This window comes from Dioscorea cayenensis, chromosome 5, assembly GCF_009730915.1.
Source record: "Dioscorea cayenensis subsp. rotundata cultivar TDr96_F1 chromosome 5, TDr96_F1_v2_PseudoChromosome.rev07_lg8_w22 25.fasta, whole genome shotgun sequence".
Lineage (NCBI taxonomy): Eukaryota > Viridiplantae > Streptophyta > Magnoliopsida > Dioscoreales > Dioscoreaceae > Dioscorea > Dioscorea cayenensis.
Genome location: NC_052475.1, coordinates 18,463,219 through 18,469,598, shown reverse-complemented (window position 1 = coordinate 18,469,598; position 6,380 = coordinate 18,463,219).

Here is a 6,380-nt window from a genome sequence, read left to right as displayed (position 1 = left end):
TCCCCCAAAATCTGTGCATTATGATCCACATTGGCTTCTTTCCTTCATAATCGGCCTCACAACCCTAACTGCACGAAAGTAACATAAAAACACACATATTAGTGTAAAAACCCGAGAAGAGTAATACTCAACATAAGGAAAGAATGCTTCGCATTAATATCATACAAGCATTTATCATAGCGCAGCCCACACCTCTACTTTAGATGTCAAGCCAATGACCTGTGACAGCACCGTTGGTTCGAGCAGCACGAGAAGTGCGCCGAGTACTTGCTCATCCTTGAGAAGCCAAACATTGTATTCCGGGTTGGGAATAACCTTCTCAACTATCTTGCCGTCAATCGTCTCAGTCACCTTGATGGTTGTTGGCGGCGTGACCTCCGATCCATCCACGAAACCAAGAAGTTGATAGCCTCGGAGGATAGAAATCTGCTGCGCCTACCATAGCAGCTAATTTTTCCTCGTGAGTTTCACATCGATGAAGTTGGTGAGACCAAGAGAAAACACCACCGCGCAGGTCGAAGAAGCACCAGAATTCATTGGATGTTTTGTGGAAGAGAACCTCTATGATACCATAAAAGGACTTAAGCAATTAGGGTTTTGTAACTTGCACACTTTACAAGTTGCATCCTTCTCATATTTATATATAAGATAGTGTTACAATTATATATACAAATATCTCTATAATGTTTTTTTTTGTGCTTTTAAAATATTCAATACAATCCTTATTGTTAAATAAAACTATCAGTTATTGTCCATCCTACTAAGACAATGTATATATTTTTTTTATTTTGTGACTATTATGTGCGGGCATACTTGATTGATAAATAATAATACAAAATTACAAAAGATATCAATACAAATTAGTAAGATAGATTTTTTTTTTTTTACAAAGTCGACAAGCGACAAAGTAAATAACAAATTGTATGAAGGTGCACTAGTTACAATGATTTGACTAATCTTTGAAAGATAAACCCCTGTCATACACAATTACAACATATAAAAAAATATAAAATATCAACCAGGGAGCTCATAATAATCCATAAAAGAAGCCAGCTTAATAAACATCACATGACAATGTCTAAAGTGATGGCCCTAATGATATTCATTTCAGTGTGGTGATTACCTACCCTTTTTCTATGGTTTCTTTCATGTCAAATGTGCCTATCAAAGATACTTATGTTGCATCATGGTTCCTTTGTTTTTTTTTATAAAAACAACATGAACAATGATGTTCCATAGATTGAAAGAGTTAATTCTCCATGAGCTAACCGCCAAGCTAGAGCACATTACATCTTGAGTGAACTAGCAGTGGAACAATAGAAGAGATGCTTCTGATAGTGTAAGTTTTTTTAAATGATTTTTAGTCAATATGACAAATTTTATGATGAGCAGTGACATGTAATTTAAAAAATTCATAATTTTTTTAAAAGAAAACACTTGTGATAGATTAGCCACATGAAATGCCACATATGTAAAATTAAAAAAAAACAAAAAAATCTAAAACACATGTAGACAAGAAGGGCCAATTTTATCTAAATAAGGCTTTATATCAAAATAGATATGGTGATCAAATGTAGGAATGAATAATGCATTTTAATTAAATTTTTTAATATAATAATCTAATAATATTTGCTACTATATCAATTGATTTTTTAGTTTTCCTTTCCTTTTCCTCATCATTTATCCATTTTCTCTACCAATTCATTATCCTTATGGCTTAATGACATCTACCAAACATCACATTTAATTCATGATCCAACAAAGACAACCATCCTTATGGCATAATAACATCTACCAAACATAACATTTAATTCATGATTCAACAAAGGCAACCATAGAAGTCAGCTCCACCACCAAGTACACAATTTTTTTTTTTTTTTAAATCAAAAAGTCAACCTCCCTAGCATTTTAGAAGATGGTCTCTACAAGCTTTTAAGCCAAAATATTAGCTTGCAATGCACGGATTAATTGTAAGAGGAGCCCATCCCTGGGATAGGGACATAATTAAATAGGAATATGGAAGAAATACATGTAGGGTTTTTGGTGTGTGGTTGGCAAGGATTAAAAAAAGGGGTTGTAGATTTATAATGTTTGTTAATCTTTTTGTTGTTTGGTTGTTTGTAGAAACAAATATATTAAAGGTCTACTTGGATGGGGGTTTTGAGAGGTAAGGTAAAGTAAGGTTTTGAGAATAACCTTGCTTGGGGGAGCGAGTAAGGATGGAGATAAGGGTTTAGAGGGTTAGATGGAGGTTTTAAAACCTCCATCTAACCCCTATTTTCCAACCCTCCAAATTGGAGGGTTGGGGAGGTTTTGGGTGAAAATTATTTTTTTGTTGACCAAAATGCCCTTGGCATTTACAAGAATTTCAATATATTTAATTAAAAAAATAAACATATCAGTCTTAAGAATATTAAGAATATATATAATTGTGGAGAATGAGATGTTTGTTTCTCTTTTACTTTTTGTCATGTAGTGTTGTAAAATTTTTGTTGTAAATGAAACATTAAAAATTTTTTTGGTATATATGATGCACTTTTTAATAGTGAAGCATTCATGGGACACCATATAATTGTAAAGAGCCTTTACCAATATTAATTAATTTTAAACTATAAAGGAATATTAATTAATATAGTAATAATATTAATCAATATAATAATATTGATTAATATAGCAATAATCAAGGGAGATGTTTATGTAAACAAGGAGAGAATCATGTAAGATACAATCTTTCAACATAGGGGTAATTTGGTAATATTATTATAAAACCTTACCTCCAATTACCTTCAAACCAAACACAATAAGGTTTCAAAACCTCTATTTACCTTATCTTACCCCAAGCAAGGAAAGGGTTTAAAAACTCCATTTTACCTCCCATTACTTTACTTTACCTTATTTTATAAAACCTCCCGAAACCTCCATCAAAGCAGACCCTAATAAGTGTTTATGGTCATCTATGTCTTGAAAACCAATGTTTTCAGAACCGGACCGGGAAGTGAACTGGCCAAGCAGCCGGGTCATGGGTCAGTCGGTTGGACCGGATGACCCGGTTTGGTCGAACCGGATGATGTAATAATTATATATATATATATATATATATTCTTCAAAATTCTAAACTCACATATATATTACATGTCCAATTTAATCTAATGACAAAAAACTACACCTTATTCATCACATAATGTCAAATGACAAAAACAATGTTAAAGACGAACATCTAAATAATAGTACGAAAATCTAACAATATTACAAAGAAAGAAAATTTAACAAGGTCACAATATAAATGAAAATTTAACATGGTCTCAAAAACATGAAAATATTTTAACAAAGTCACAACAACATCACAACAACATGAAAAGAAAATTTAACAATGTCACAAGACTTGTGGCAACATGAAAGAAAATCTAACAAGGTCACAAGACTCACAACAACATGCATACATGAAAGATAAAAGGTTTAGCAAATAAAAAACATAACATCTTCATCTAATTTCTTGGAGGGGATGGTAGCCAATCTTCTTCATCTAAATTATTGCTAGTCATTCCTTGAAAACCGACTATTTCATGGTCACTATCTTCGGTGATTATCACATCATCTTGTTCATCATCACCTAAAAATTCATTTCATGAATTAATAGTTATGAATATGAATATGAATATGAAGCATTGACATTAAATGTAATTAATAGTTAAAAAAGAGTTAGAAACTTAACCTTTAGATAGCTTAGTTGATTGCTCACTACCTCTAGGTTGCTCCTCCATCATGTTCTCTAATTCATTATAGTCAAGTTCTCCTTCTGGTTCTTCTTCCACGACCCAAAATTCAGTTTTATCAATTGATTCATAATCCACTAGATCGTAAGATCTATTTTTAGAAGATGACCTATAAAAAAAAAGCACAATATTGAATAAAAATCATTTGCATGTAGAGAGTACTTGACAAATTAAAAGTTTAAAACCATAAATGTCATACCTATGTTGCAAACGTAGATTATAGTGAACATACACCAAGTCATTAAGTTTTTGATGCTCCAATCTATTCTTTTTTTTGGTATGTATACGTTCAAACACACTCCAATTACGTTCACAACCAGAAGAAGAAGCAGTTTGACTAAGAACTCTAATAGCTAATTTTTGCAAATGAGGCACATCACAACCAAAGAATTTCCACCACTCATCTATGAAAAAAATGCAAAACTATATTAGTAAACAATCATATAACTAAATATTTTTTTTAAAAAAATCAGATTTATTCTTACCCGAAGTAGTTGTTTTGCAAGTAGTTAAAGCAAGTGGCCGACTAAAAGTCTTTTGCCTTTCTCTAAATATTCTCATCTCTTCCATTAAATCACTTGATTTAAACAAAGTTTGCCGCTCAATCACATCAAGTATACCACGTTGAACCTCCAACTTTTGGCACAAGTTTTGCTCACTAAATTGAAATGCCGGATTCAACCAATATGCTAAAACATGTATCCCCGTGTGAAAGGTCCTATTCCATCGATCTTTGATAATGGAAGTATAAGGCTTATACAAGTGCTTTTTATTTTTGAATAAGTCTTTAATTCCCTTGCGAGCCCTATATATCCCATCATATATATATCCCATTGCCGGCTTCTCATCGGAATCACAAATTCTCAACAAACGTATCAATGGACCCATAATCTTCACAACTATCAAGCAATTCTTCCAAAAATTTTCATCCAAAACAATTTGCTTAACTTCTTTTCCTTTTTACAATTTGAGGAATTTTTTATAATATGAACAAACAACCAAAGATTGTAAGTAATCTTTGTGGTCATATAAACTCTTCAATGCAATAAAAGTTGTGGCAAAACGAGTAGCTCCGGGACGAACAACTTCTGTCCACTTTGGTTGTTTTCTCAACCAATTCAAAATCCACTTATGATTATAAATGAACGCTGTAATCTTTGAAGCAAGAACTACCAAACTCTCAACAGTTTCCATTTCAGCAATGTCTTTCATAATTAAGTTTATGCAATGAGCAGCGCATGGAGACCAATATATATCAGAATATTTCTCTGCAATCTTCTTTCCAGCAGCCTTATAATTAGCTCCATTATCTGTCACCACATGCACTACATTTTGAGGACCAACCATCTCAATGATTTCAGAAAAAAGATTACATAATGTCTGAGCATCTGTAATAAAACTTGAAGCATCAAGTGATTTAATGAATGATATTCCTTTAGGATAATATACCAAGAAATTGATCAATGGTCTCTGCCTATTATCTGTCCATCCATCGCCCATAATTGTGCATCCTGTTTCAGCCCAAGTCTTTCGAAAATCATTGATGATTATTTTCACTTGTTGCTTACAATCTCTCAACAAATTGACCCTCAATGCATGATATGTAGGGCCTGTGTACCCATGGCCCATACTTGCTATCTTGCTAATTGTAGTTTGATATAATGAAGAATTGACAGCATTCAATGGTATACATGCATCATAAAGACACATAGCAATTGCCATATCCGTATCATGCCACCTCTCTTTACTTTGCATAGAAGCTTTTATAGTTGGTTGGGTAGGATCGCCAACTCCATGTTTAAAATAAGACCCAATGCCACAACTAGCTTTTTGTTTCCCTTTAGAGGATATCTCCACACATGTACTTTTACCAACCAAAACATCATCACCTTGGCATTCATGCATAGACTCTCCATAAAGATCGGTATCATCATAAACTCCTCTTTGGCTTTACGAACATTTTTCTTGTAATGATCCTTGAATCAAAAAAACCCGAACATCGAAGGGACTTTTTGCATGAATCAACATTGCCTTTTGATCCGGCAAGATGTTGTTTCATTCGGTTGATTCCCCCACCCGCATTTTGCTTTTGGCAAAAATTACAAATGAAGATCCTTCTCCCTTGAGAATTTTGCCCCTCAGTTACATATCTCCATGCAATATCTTTTTTTTGTCGGATATGTACACCAGAAGAAGTTTGCTCATTAGATTCAACTTCATTTGACGGTGTTGATTGAGACCCAATAGTTTCCATCTATTTGCAATCCACAACACAAATGGAAAAAGAATCAACATCTAAACACTCTCCAAAAATTTTGGTACAATTATCATAATAATTAATAAATGAACTACAAAATTGATCATGACTCATAACCTAATCACAATTTAAACACACCACTAAAAATAGCAATTTTGGTACAATTACCATAAAAAATTAAAAATGAGCTTAATTAAGAAATGATCACAATCTATATACTCACCCAATCCCCATAATCACCATCACAAGACAACATTTTTTTTTATAATAATCATCATTATCATGAGAAATTAACTCAAAATTCACCACCAAACCATCACATAACATTGAACCAGAAATCTAAGGCTTCA